Source organism: Cervus canadensis, chromosome 25, assembly GCF_019320065.1.
Source record: "Cervus canadensis isolate Bull #8, Minnesota chromosome 25, ASM1932006v1, whole genome shotgun sequence".
Lineage (NCBI taxonomy): Eukaryota > Metazoa > Chordata > Mammalia > Artiodactyla > Cervidae > Cervus > Cervus canadensis.
The window spans coordinates 736,614-750,972 of record NC_057410.1 but is presented as its reverse complement, the minus strand read 5'-3'; the positions used below and the strand labels follow the sequence as shown (position 1 = coordinate 750,972).

Genomic DNA, 14,359 nt, shown 5'->3' with positions numbered 1-14,359 from the left:
GGGGGAGGGGGTGAGCCTCGGCCGCGCCCCCTCGGGCGCGAGGCTGGAGCAGCGATTGCCGGAGCTTCGGCGGCCCGCCCCGAGCCAGCGCGCCCCACGCCCCGTGCCCGGCAGCTTGGCCGCGCAGATCCCAAACGGCTCTCGCCCTAATTATTCTCCCGCAGTCCAAGATTCCGAACGCCCCCAAATACTTCCAGAGGAGAAAGGTAATGGGGGTGGTGAGAGAACGCTCCAAAGCCCGACCCCCTGCGAGTTGGCCTCGCCCACTAACCAAATCACCCAACTCCCCTAGCCGGTTGGGTCACTTGGGGGAGTTTCTGTCTCAATGTGTTTGCCTGTGTGTGTGTTTTTGAGGGGGGAGGGTGTTTTTGTCGGCCACTCAGGCCACCTCAGTTTCCCCGGAAACCCCCTGGAGACCCCATAACTCATCCGCCCTGCCGAGGAACCCGAGCCCCGGAGGCCGCGTGAAATCGCACTGTCTCCGGCCGCGTCCTCCTCCAGACCCGGCGCCGGCCCGGCCTCTCCCGGGGATTTGGTGGGGGGCGGGGGCGGCTTCCAGCCTGGGAACAGACCCCGAAGCCCGCCTTTTCACTTCCCCCCGGGAGGCGCTCCCGCACCTGTCGCCGTCCCCTCTGCTGCCCCCCACGGCCGCCTGGGAGAACAGCTGCCCCCCTCGCACGCCGGAGTCGGACCGCGCCGTCGGGGCGGCCACCGTCCCCACCACAGGCGCTCGCTTTCCCAGGCCTTCCGGGCCTGGGGTCTTCCTGGAAAGGGGGAGGAGGGGGACGCGGAGAGGGCCCTAGAGACTGCGTCCCCGAAAGGCATGAAGCCAGGGCACCAGCTCCCGGATCCTAGCCGGAGGCGCTGCTGACCACCACGAGGGGATGCCCCAAACCCAGGCCGACTCCAGGTGGATCGGATGGGCACTTCCTGGTGCCCAGCCGGCGGCAGTGAGGCCTCACGCGGTGTGGCATTCCGGATCTTGCCCCCAGAGCCTAATTATTTTCCCCAGAGTTTCAAGCCTGAAGACTTCAAGAACAGTTGAGCTTTGAATAAGAAAAATTCCACCTCTCACTCTGAGCCAAGAGTACTGGCTAAAATTCTTTCAACTTACTTTGCATCCTGGAGGGCCTGTTCTGTGGTTGGAGGCTACCTTTGCCCTCTGAGTGTTGACCTTGCCCTGACCACTTAATTAACAGCCATGATAGTAATAGCAACATTAACATATACATTCGTATACAAGATCGTTTGCAAGCACTTTCTCAAACTTGGAGAATGTTTCACTTAATATAAAAATTATGTGAATTAGGTGACATCACTCTCAGTTTTACAGAACTGGAAATGTGGGACTACTCCAAGATCATCCACCCAGTGACACTGCTCAGATGATCAGGTGGTCAGAAGCAGGGGCTCAGGTTTTTGCCTAGGACTTCTTGGGTTACCTGCTCTAGACTGGAGCTTCATCTGCTCAGAATCAAACTCCTATCAGATAATTGAGCTATTACCACTTAAGGGGCCTTTCACTTTATCACTCATGCATTTTGACCTAGTGTTCAAGGCTCTCATTTCAAAGGAGGAACCACTCCCTAGTTTCTTTGTTTGTAGAGCAGTCATATTTATTAAAGGTTGTTGTCTGTATTTACTAAGAAAAGGCAGGAAGATCTTCATTACTGAATGCTAGCTGTATTTCTTATTATTATCACCAACCCTAACCCTTCCCTCCCCAACTAGATATCCAGGTGTGCTTGCTGGTATTCATTCTTCAATACGTTGTGCTAACTATCAGGGATGTAAGCACTGGAAATATCTGACAAGTAAGGGGCCATCTCTGTTGCGTGCTATGCTGACCCAATAAATGAACAAATGGAGACTTTATTTACCAACACTCTCTGCAGTTGGCAGTTATCCAGCATCCCTTTATTTTTCTTTACTCTTAGCTGATAACTTTGGTTCTTATTTTACTGTGAAAGTAATCAAAAGAAAACATCCTTAGGACTTCCTGGTGGTCCAAGGAAGAATCCACCTTCCAATACAGGGGACGCAGGTTCAATTGCCTGGTCAGGGAACTAAGATCCCACATGCCACAATATTTTAAAAAATAGTAATAATGATAAAGGACTTCCTGGTGGTCCAGTGGTTAAGAATCTGCTTGCCAATGCAGGGAACACAGGTTTGATCCCTGGCCCGGGAAGATTCCACATGGGAATCTGGTCTCATCTCTCATCGAGCAGGAAGTCTCATTGACTCAAGGCAACTGAACCCTTGCACCACAGCTGCTGTTGAGTCCTCATGGTCTGGAGCCTGTGCTCAAGAGCAGCAGCCGCTGCAGTGCGAAACCAGCGCACTGCACCTCGAGGAGCCCCGCTCACCACAGCTAGAGACAGCCTGCGTGAAGCAACAAGACCCAGCACCGACAAAAATAAGTAAATAAAATTTTAAAAGGGGAAAAAAAAGGAAAACATCCCTATCTACCAGCAGCCTGGCCAATTTACCTTCATCCTCACTTAGGTACTCCGACTTTCGTCATAGTAAAAGAATTGTCTTTGTTGTTAGCTAAGCCAGCCGTCAGGCTTCCGTGGCGGCTCAGACGTTGAAGAATTCACCTGCAATGCAGGAGACTGGGGTTTGATCCCTGCGGCGGGAAGATTCCCCCAGAGAAGGAAATGGCAACCCACTCCAGTATTCTTGCCTGGAGAATTCCGTGGACAGAGGAGCCTGGTGGGCTACAGTGCGTGGGGTCACAAAGAGTCGGACACGACTGAGCACACAGCTCAAGCCAGCTGTCACCCTCCCGTTCCTGCCCCTCACCCCGCCCTCTTGTTCTTGTTCTGTCTTCTTGTCTTTCTCTTGTATTACCGATAGTTCTCTCCGCTGGATAATTTTTTATTTTTTCAATTTGGCTACCTCCTGTCTTAGTTGCAGCATGCTAGGGCTGGAGGCACTTGGTCTGAGTTGTCCTGCCCTGGAATCTTAGTTCCCCAACCAGGGATCCAGCCTGTGTCCCCTGCATTGCAAGGATTCTTAACCGCTGGACCACCAGAGAAGTCCAAAATGGGCATTTTTTAAAACAGAAAACTTCAGAGGAGGTATTTTACATACAGAATCCTTTGAGCTGGACCTTGTCAAAAAATACTTAGTAGAGGTAAAAGCTATATGCCAAGTACATTTCACTTAACATAAAGCCTTGGCAAGAGTAATTAATGCAGAAAGAAACAAATAAAACCCCACATACACAATTATAACTAATAAGAACATTAAAAAGATTTCTGGGGGCTTCCCTGGGGGTCCAGTGGTTAAGAATCCACTTTCCAATGCAAGGAACATGAGTTAAATCCCTGATTGGGGAACTAAGATCCCATGGATGTGGGGCAGCTAAGCTCACATGGCAGAACTAGAGAAGCCCGGGCGCTGCAACAGAGACCCAGTACAACCAAAACAAACAAACAAAAAAACCTGCACAATTCTTTTTCTAGTTTCTGAAAAGCTTGCATAAAAGCAGCAAGAAACTGTTTTTGAAGGTCAGTAGAACATATCTGTAAAATCACCTGGGTCAAAAGTTTTGGTAGGAAAGTCTTTTAAAATTTAAAAAAAAATATTTCTTTATCTGGCTTTGATGGGTCTTAGTTGCCGCAAGGCAGGATCCTCAATCTTTGTTGTGGCTTGCAAACTCTTAGTAGCAACATGTGGGATCTAGTTCCCTGAACCAGGGATTGAACCTGGGGCCCCTGTATTGGGAGCACAGTCTTAGCCAAGGCTCCACTGGGGAAGTCCCAGTGAAAGTCTTTGATTAACATTTTATTTATTTATTTATTTTTAAACTTTGTTTGTTTGTTTGTTTATGGCTGCTCTGGGCCCTCCACAGTGAAAGCATGGAGTCCTAACCACTGGATGGCCAGGGAAGTCCATTTTGCTATTTGTATTTTCCCAGAAATGTATACATTTCGTCTAGGCTTATAAATTCATTAGTGTACGGTTGTTAATACTATTGTGCTGTTTTATTTCATTTTTGGCCACAAGGCACATGAAACTTTACCCCAACCAGGGATGGAACTATCACCCCCTGCGGTGGAAGCACAGAGTTTTCAGCACTGGACCGCCAGGGAAGTCCAATATTTTTATTTTAAAAAAAAAATCTGTTGAGGGAGCTTCTGAGTTGGGGAACATGTGGAAATGCAGGGACAATGGTACTTGGAAAGGGGATGGAAACTCCCACATACTTTGCCCTTTACATCTCTTCCATTAGGCTGTTCCCTGAGTTGTATCCTTTTACAATAAACCAATAATCCAGTGAGTAAAGTTTTAAAAACCTGTTGTGTCAAAATAAGTTCCTAATGGCTTAAAGACTTAAACATAAGATATAACACTATAAAACTCCTAGAGGAAAACACAGGCAAAACATTCTCTGACATAAATTTACCAATGTTTTCTTAGCTTAGTCTCCCAAGGGAATAGAAATAAAGCCAGAAATAAACAAATGGTACCTAATCAAACTTATAAGCTTTTGCACAGCAAAGGAAACCATAAACAAAACAAAAAGACAACCTACAGACTGAGAGAAACACTTGCAAATGATGCTACCGACATGGGCTTAATTTCCAAAATATACCAACAGCTCTTATAATTCAATAACAAACAACCCCATCAGAAAATGGGCAGAAGATCTAAATTTTTTTGGCCACACCACATGGCTTGTAGTCCTAAACATTGGACTGCCAGGGAATTCCCCAGAAGACCCAAATAGACATTTCTCCAAAGAAAACATGTAGATGGCCAATAGGCACATGAAAAAATGCTCATCACTGCTAATTATTAGAGAAATGCAAATCAAAACAATGAGGTGCCATGTTCCACCAGACAGAATGACCATTTTTTTAAAAACGTCTACAAATCATCTATGCTGGAAAGGGTGTGGAGCAAATGGAACCCTCCCACACTGTTGGTGGGAATGTAAGATGATGCAGCCACTATGGTAAACAGTATGAAGGGTCCTCAGAAAACTAGAGTTGCCATGTGACCCAGCAATCCCACTCCTCTGGGCATTTACCTGGACACAACTATAATTCAGAAAGATGGCTGCACCCCCATGTTCAGAGCAACACTATTTACATTAGTCGAGACACGGAAACAAAAATGTCCATCGACAGATGAACGGATAAAGAAAATGTGGTCTATATATATATATTTCGACCCCATGGATCATAACCCACTAGGCTTCTCTGTCCACGGGCTTTCCCATCAAGAATACTGGAGTGGGTTGCCGTTTCCTTCATATGTGCACACACACACACACACACACACACACTGGGATATCGGCCGTTAAAAAGAATGAATTAATGCCACCTGCAGCTGCGTGGACGGACACACTAAGCAACGTAGGTCAGAGAAAGACAAACACCGTATGATATTACTTACCTGTGGAGTCTAAAATATAACAAATGAACATGTCTGTGAAACAGAAACAGACTCACAATTACAGAAAGCAGGCTTGTGGTTGCCAAGTCGAAGGGGTATCGGGGAGGGAGGATCGGGAGTGTGGGACTAGCAGATGGAAACTACTATGTATAGAAAGGATAAACTACAAGGTCCCACTGTACAGCGCAGAGCACTATACGTCATACCCTGTGATGGGCCGCAGTGGAAACTACACTTAAATTAACAGGAAAAAGTCTGTTGTGTTTGCGTTGTGTCTGCGGAGTCGGTCCCGTTTTCATTCTGTATTTTGCTCATTTGCTGCAGCTCCTGCTGCCCTTTTGTCTTATTATTCTCAACACTGTTCTCTTGTTTCCTCTCTTGTTCACAGGTTATAGTTATTCTTATTTACTCATCATATATTTGACATTGGACTTCCCAAGTGGAGTAGTGATAAAAAAAATCACCTGCCAATGCAGGAATCCCAGGAGACAGGAGTTCAGTCCCTGGATCGGCAAGATCCCTTGGAGGAGGAAATGGCAACCCACTCCAGTATTCTTGCCTGGAGAATCCCATGGACGGAGGAGCTTGGTGGGCTACAGTCCATGTGGTCACAAAGAGTCAGACACAACGGAGCATGCACATGACGCGATATTTCACAAATTTAGCTTGTTAATGCTATCCTTCAGATCTTCTGTAGCGCACCCTGTTGTTGGCCTGAGAGGGTATGTTAAAAACTACAGTTCTAAAAACAAAACAAAACAAAAAAACTACAGTTCTAATAGTTGATTCATTCTTGAGTTGAATGCTCTGTTCATTAGGTTCCAAACTTTTTTGGTGTCTTTCAAATATATTTAACATTCTACATCTCTAATTAAAGCCTTAGTTGTAGCCTAGAAAGTCAGATAAACTTTTATTTAAAGTATTTCATCATTTCTGACTTTTTTTAACCCAAATTTTACTATTAGTAATGTGTTTTTAGTTTCCAGACATTTGTCAACTTTAAATAGTTATCCTTTGCTTAGTAATTTCTCATGTTATTGTATTACAGTCATAGAACATGGCTGTGTAACACTGATTCTTTAAAATGTAATATTAAGGCTTCCTTTGTAATTTTGTACATGGTCATTTTTTGTAAGTGTTTTAAACATGCTAAAAAAAAAAGTGTTATCTGTTAAAAGTAGAATTCTTCATCTATAATATGTTGAGCTTATTAATTGTATTATTCAGATCTTTTATATCTCTGCTTATTGTCTTTCCTTATTTATTTATTATTTTTGTTTTTTTGGCTGCTTCGCATCTTAATTGCTGCGAGGCTTGTGGGATGTTACTTCCTTGACCTGGTATCGAACCCTCTTCCCATGCATTGCAAGGTGGATTCTTGACCACTGGACCACCGGAGAAGCCCCTGTTTGTCTTCTAGATCCATCTGTTTCTAAGAGACCTATGTAAAGATTTCCAGCTCTAACAGTTGATTTATTTTTTCTTTCCTGAGTCTGTAAGTTGTTGCTCTGTAGCTGCAAAGTAGGGAGAATCACTGTACTTTTTTTTGGCTGCACAGTGTGTAGGATCTTAGTTCCCAACCAGGGGTCAAACCTGTGCCCCCAGCAGTGGAAGCACAGAGTCTTAACCACCGGACCGTCAGGGAATTCTCAGTACTTTCTTGTGGGATTATAATGAAAAGTAAGAGTTAATGCATGTAACGCCTATAGAGCATGCTCAACAGAAAGAAGGTACTCGGTACAGTTAACTATTAAAATTTATATATTTTGAGCCTACATTGCTAAACATGTTTATTACGGTTATATTTTCTTGTTCTCTTTTTAATTTTACTGTTATGTAACACTCTCTCCTTTGTCCCATTTTTTGCCTTGAATTAAATCACATTAAAATCCCGATTTGCTTTCGGTTTATCTTTGCCTGGTAAAACCTTTCCCTTGGTCACAGGTTGGGTTTCCAGGGAGGCCAATTCTAAAGTGGAGATCAGAGTGCAGGCAGTTTATTAACGCGTGCTCTTGGGATCAACACTTGCAAGAAAGGAGGGAAGCAGGACTGGACAGGAGAAGCTGGGCTGCTGAGCAGCCACAGTGCAATAGCTCATTCTGAGAGGGACTCTGAAAAAAGGTGAATGCCTCTGCTGCAGGGGAACGCCGATTCTGACTCCATGCTGGAACTGCTTCTTTGACTTGCTTTTCGTTGCTTTGGTTATGTCGTTGTTGTCGTTCGGTCGCTGAGTGTGTTGGACTCTTTATGACCCCATGGACGGCAGCGCACCAGGCTCCCCTGTGTTTCACTGTCTCCTGGAGCTTGCTCAGATTCATGCCCATTGAGTCAGTGATGCTGTCTAACCATCTCATCCTCTGCCACCCCCTTCTCCTTTTGTCTTCAATCTTTCCCAGCATCAGGGTTTTTTCCAATGAGTCGGCTGTTTGAACCAGGCGGCCAAAGTACTGGAGCTTCAGTTTAAGCATCAGTCCTTCCAATGAATATTCAGGGTTGTTCTCCTTTAGGATGGACTGGTTGGATCTCCTTGCAGTCCACAGCCCGCTCAAGAGTCTTTCTGGCCCCACGGTTTGAAAGCATCACTTCTTCGGTGCTCAGCCTTCTTTACGGTACAGCTCTCACATCTGTACATGACTGCTGGAAAAACCGTAGCTTAACAAAATGGTGTCTCTGCTTTTTAATATGCTGTCTATGTTTGTCAGAGCTTTTTTGGTCAAGCATCTTTTTTTGTTTGTTTATTTTTAGCTGTGCTGGGTCTTTGTTGCTCTGCGGGCTTTTCTCTAGTTGTGGAGTTGGGGCTTCTCATTGTGGCTGCTTCTCTTGTTGCAATTCCTGGGCTCTAGGGCCCAAGCTCAATACTTGTGGTGCATGGGTTTAGTTGCTCAGCAGCATGTGGGATCTTCTTGGACCAGGGATCGAACCTGTGTGTCTTGCATTGGCAGGCAGATTCTTTACCACTGAACCACCAGGGAAGTCCTAGCAAGAGTCTTTTAATTTCATGGCTGCAGTCACCATCCACAGTGATTTTGGAGCCCAAGAAAATAAAATATATTACTGCTTCCACTGTTTCCCCTTCTGTTTGCTTTGAAGTGATGGGACCGACGCCATGATCTTAGCTCTTTAATGTTGAGGTTTAAGCCAGCTTTTTCACTCACTTCTTCTTTCACCTCTTTTAGTTCCTCTTCACTTTCTGCCATTAGAGTGGTATCATCCACATATCTGAGGTTGTTGATATTTCTCCCAGCAATCTTGATTTCAGTTTGTGATTCATTCAGCCCAGCCTTTGGGAGGATGTTCTCTGCATATAAGTTAAATAAGCACGGTGACCATATACAGCGCTGCACTCCTTTCGCAGTTTTGAACCAGTCTGTTGTTCCATGGCTGGTTCTGACAGCCAGTCAGTTGTTCGTGTTGCTTCTTGGACCACATACAGGTTTCTCAGGAGACAGGCAAGGTGGTCTGGTAGGTATTCCCTTCTTTTTAAGAATTTTCTACAGTTTGTAGTGATGCACACAATCAAAGGCTTTAGCATAGTCAGTGAAGCTGAGGTAGATGTTTTTCTGTAATTCCCTTGCTTTCTCTCTGATCCAACGAATGTTGGTGATTTGATCTCTGGTTCCTCTGCCTCTTCTAAACTCAGCTTGCACATCTGGAAGTTCTTGGTTCAAGTACTGCTGAAGCCTAGCTTAAAGGATTTTGAGAATACCTTTACTAGCATGTGAAATGAGCACAATCATAGGCTTATTTGTTATTATAATCATAGATAATGGCCTGCCTCAGAGGACCCTGACCCTCTTCCTGTTAAACTAAAGTACCTTTGTTCAGAACCTTGTCTACCTGTGGATGGCAAGAAGGAAGAAATTAACACATCCCCTGCCTGAGGCCTGTCATTCTAGAAGATATTTGCAAGATTAATGGCCTTTTTACTTTGTTTCTTCACCTCCCCCCATCTCTGATCTATAACAGAACCTGGCCTCTAGACCCTGATAAAGTGGTTATTTTGAGACATTAGTCTGCCAAAATCATATTCCTTGCCTCAATATCTCGTCTCTGATTCATTGACCTTGACCTGTCATGCATGCAGCGAGCAGGAGCAAGCTTAGACTTGGTAACATACTCCCCTCTGGAAAACAAGTGTCTTACCAAAAGGCATCTGACATACTTGCCACTTTCTGCTCAACCAGTCCAATTTACATGATGTTATTAATATAGCAGATCAATATAGTGATGTCCTGAGAGATGTACAGCTGCAGCTGGTCAGGTCCCTTTAGACCTCTTTTCTCTTTTTTTAATTTTTTCATTCTTTTGGATGTGCCGGGTGTTTGTTGCTGCTCGGGTGCTTTCTCTAGTTTCAGTGAGTGGGGACCTACTCTCTAGTTGCAGTGCGAGGGTTTCTCTTGTTGTGGAGCATGGGCTCCAGGTGCCTGGGCTTCAGTAGCTGTGGCGACTGGCCTACTTCCCCTGCAGCGGGTGGGATCTTCCTGACCAGAGATCAAACCAGCATCCCCTGCACTGGTGGTGGATTCTTAACTACTGGACCACCAGGGAAGCCCCTAGACTATTTTCTGACAAAGGGTAGGAGATTTAACATAGCCCTGGGGCCAGACTGAAAATGTATATTGTTGCCTTTTCCAAGAGAATGTGGACTGTGGCTGTTCTGCTTTCTGATAGGGATGGAGAAGAATGTTTTCCAGAGCTGTGGTTGCATACCATGTGCCTAGTGGTGGTGGTTTAGTCACTAAGTCATATCCAACTCTATATGACCCTATGGATTGGAGCCCGCCAGGCTACTCTGTCCATGGAATTTCCCAGGCAAGAATACTGGAGTGGGTCGCCATTTCTCTCTCCAGGGGATTTTCCCAACCCAGGGATTGAACCTGTATCTCCTGCTTGGCAGGTGGATTCTTTATCTCTGAGCCACCTGGGAAGCCCATACCATATACTTAAGGCCTATTTATTTTTCTGCTCTGCAATGATACCACATATGGAAAAGCATCTGCAACTATGGCTAGTAGTTGGTTTACTTTGCAGTAGTTCACTGCAGTCCTCCAGGATCTATTTGTTTTCTGCAGGGATCAGATTGGTAAATTAAATAAAGATAACAAGTGGGATCATTACCTTTGCGTCCTTTAGGTCTTTGTTGTCCAACATGGTAGCCCTAGCCATAAGCATCCATTTCAAGAAATCAGAAAAAGAGAACAAATTAAACTCAAAGAAAGTAGAAGAAAGTAAATAATAAAGGTAAGAACTGAAATAAATGAAATACAAAATAATTATGCAATATTGAAGATCAACAAAACTAAGTTTGTTCCTGTATCAGGAATAAAAAAGGAGACTTCCTATAGATTCTACAGATAACAAGAGGATATTATGAGTAACTTTATTAAAATAAGTTTAAGATTTGGTTGAAAGAGAAATATTCTTAGGAAAACAAACTTACCTAAGCTGATCAAAGAAGTAACAGAAAATTCTGCGGACGTCCCTGGTGGTCCAATGGCTAGAAGTTGGAGTTTCCAAAGCAAGGGGCCTGGGTTCCATCTGTGGTCAGGGAACTAGATCCCACATGCTATAATTAAGAGCTTGCATGCCCCAGCTGAAAAATCGTGCATGCTGCAACTGAAAGATCCCACATAACACAATTAAGACCTGCCGCAGCCAAATAAATAAAAAGAAAAAGAAAAAAAGAAAACCCTGAATGGTTTCATATCACTTAAATAAACTGAATACATAATATAAAAACTTTCCCACAAGAAAATTCTAGACCCCCAATAGATGTACTGGTCAATTATTCCATTTAAGGAAGATCTTACAAAAACTTTTCTAGATAATAGGAAAAAAGAAACAATTTCCCGCAAGCCGCAACTACTGAAGCCTGAGCACCCTGGAGCCCGTGCTCTGTAGCAAGAGAAGCCGCTGCAGTGAGAGAGTAGCCCCTGCTCACAGCAAGGAGAGAATACCTACACGTAGCGATAAAGACCGGGTAGCAGCCATGAATAAATAAATGTTTTAAAAAGAAACAATTTCTTATTCATTTTATGAGACAATGTAACTTGAACAAATTTATTAAGAAATAGGAAAATTATAGGCCCATCTCTCATTAACTCTGATGCAAAATATTAGCTACACAAAATATTAGTAAACAGAATCCATTGATATGCTAAAATTATACAACATTGTAGTCAAGTAGGATTTATTTCAGGAATTCCAGTGAACACTGGAAAACCAAGTAATATGATTTACTACATTAACAGTATAAAGGAGAAAAATCATATAAACCTCTCAATGAATGTAGGAAAACTATTTGATAAAATTCAACACCCACTGATGATTTTTTAAAAAAACATGGGAATTTCCCTGGCAGTTCAGTGGTTAGGACTCAGTGCTTCCACTGCCAAGGCCCGGGTTCGATCTCTGGTTGGGGAACTAAGATCCTGCATGTGGCATGGCCGAAAAATAAAAGATAAATGTAAAAAATTAAAAACAAAAACAAAAATATATTGGGCTTTCTTGGTGGTCCAGCAGTTAGGAATCCTCCTGCCAACGCAGGGGACGTGGGTTCCATCCCTGGTCTGGACAGATTCCACATGTCTTGGAGCAACTAAGCCCGTGGGCCACAACTGCTGAAGCCTGGGTACCTAGGGCCAGTGCTCCATGATAAAAGGAACCACTGCGATGAGACGCTCTCACACTGCAGCTAGAGTGGCCTCCAGTCACAAGCTGCAGGAAGCACAAGCAGCAGCAAGGCCCAGCGCAGCCAAGAAATACACAGGCGTGTTAACAAACCAGCAGGAGGTAGGAACTTCTAAAATTTGGTACAGAGCGCTTATCAAGATCACAGTCCATGGAGCCGCGAAAAGGCAGACACGACTGAAGCAGCTCGGCAGCAGCAGCAGACCTGATTCAGACTGGATTGAAGAGAGAACGGGAGAAACCACCCCAGACGACTAAGGTTGTGTCAGAAGAACCCAAGAGGACCTCCCGCTGGCTCAGTGGTTACAGATCCACGTGGCAGGGCAGGGGACACAGGTTCAGACCCTGGTTGGGGACGATCCCATGTGCCCCACGGCAACAAAACCTGTTCGGTACAACTAAACCCACGCAACACAGCTGCTGCAGCCCGGATGCCCTATAGCCTGTGCTCCGCAACGAAAGCCACCGCAATGAGAAGCCCAATAATTGCGACTAGAGAGTGGCCACCGCTCGCTGCAGCAAGAGAAAACTCACACTAACAGTGAAGATCCAGCGCAGCCAAAGATGAATAAATAAATTAATAAATTTTATAGTCAAATTATACCTAGAAGGGCACATCAGACGATAAACTGCCTGTGATAATGAACTAACTTTGTTTTTTTTCTTGTAGTGGTTGGTTTCCTATTATGTACATGTTAACTTTTAAGAAATAAATAAAAACCTTTTAAAAATTAATTACTTAATTTTTTAAAATAAAATAATTGGAAAGGAAAGAAGGAGGGGGTAAGGAAAGAAGGAAGGAAGGGAGGAAAATCTTCAGACCAATTATGTTTTTCTGTGACTTCTACCGAGTAGGCCTCATTCTATCCTGTGGTTAATCCCTCTTTTATGTCACAACCCGTCAGATGTTTGAGGATGTCTCTTGTTTCCTCTTTAGTTTTCTTTTCTCCATCAATGCCTCCAGATCCTCCCACTGTTCTTCAAGTGACTCGCTTAACAATCTCTTCCCTGTTGCCCTGTTTCTTCTGATTGTACATGGTCCAGTTTGTCAAAATGTGAGCCCAAGACGATGAATCAGATGGCAGACGGAGCTCTCACTTACCACATCCTGAACACTGTCTATTAATGGAGCCAAAGACCAAATTAAATGACCCAGCAATTCCATTTCTGGTTATGTACCCAAAAGAATGGAGAAGGGCATGCCACCCACTCCAGTATTCTTGCCTGGAGAACCTCATGGACAGAAGAGCCTCCTGGGCTACAGTCCACAGGGTCGCAGAGTCGGACACGACTGAAGAGACTTAGCACGCACTCAAGAGAAATGAAAACACGTGTCCTCCCCAAAACTTGTACATGAATGCTTATCACTGCAGTATTCCTAATAGCCCAAAGATGCTGAAGGAAACCAGAATGTCATCTCAAAATATGTCTCTTTGACCAAAAAAAAAAAAAAAAAATATTTGAGTTTAAGGCAATTAAAAACAGCAAACAGAGAAAAAGATCTCTCTCTGCCCTCCTCCTTTTCTGCCTAAAGGCAGAATATAAATTCTCCTTTACTAGAGACACTCCACAGTCTAGACTCATCAGCCCAGAGATGGCACCAGAAAAATCTGCAGACAAACCTTACTGCATTGGTTTTCTCCCATTCATTTATCTCCCCATAGTTGGCCACGCTTAGGGGCCTAAAACCCTCTTCGTTTGTCCTAGAATTTCTCCACAGATTTATTGTCTTTTTCTTGAAGATGCCATGTTAACCAGAGTTCGAAGTCACTGCTTCCAGCTACTCTTTGCTGAAGTTTCTCATGTGTGATGTGCATTGCATGTGTTAATAAACTTATTTTTCTCCTGTTAATCTATCTTTTTGTTAAAGAGCTCCAACTGAGGACCTGAGATGGGTAGAAGTAAAGTTCTGCCTGCCCTACAATGGAAACAACCCAAATGTCCATAAAGAGAAAATGATAAACCAAACCTATACACATACAATGTATACATTGTATACAATGTATACAATGTATACAAATGTATACACATACAATGGAATATTATTTGCCCATAAAAAGAATGCTGCTGTTTAGTTGCTAAGTCGTATCTGACTCTTTGTGCCCCATGGACTGCAGCCCACCAGGCTCCTTCTGTCGATGGGATTCTCCAGGCAAAATTACTGGAGTGGGGTGCCATTCCCTTCTCCAGGGGATCTTCCCGACCCAGGGATCAAACCTGCATCTCCTGTTTGGCAGGTGGATTCTTTACCACTGAG

At 44.1% G+C, this 14,359-nt stretch overlaps 1 long non-coding RNA gene across 1 annotated transcript; it reads left to right on the top strand.

Moving 5' to 3' along the window:
• Positions 1 to 83: 83 nt before the first annotated feature.
• Positions 84 to 7,307, top strand: LOC122427063. The gene is made up of 3 exons (XR_006265345.1): positions 84 to 206; positions 2,162 to 2,423; positions 5,801 to 7,307. It is a non-coding gene; the product is annotated as an uncharacterized LOC122427063 (long non-coding RNA).
• Positions 7,308 to 14,359: the final 7,052 nt, after the last annotated feature.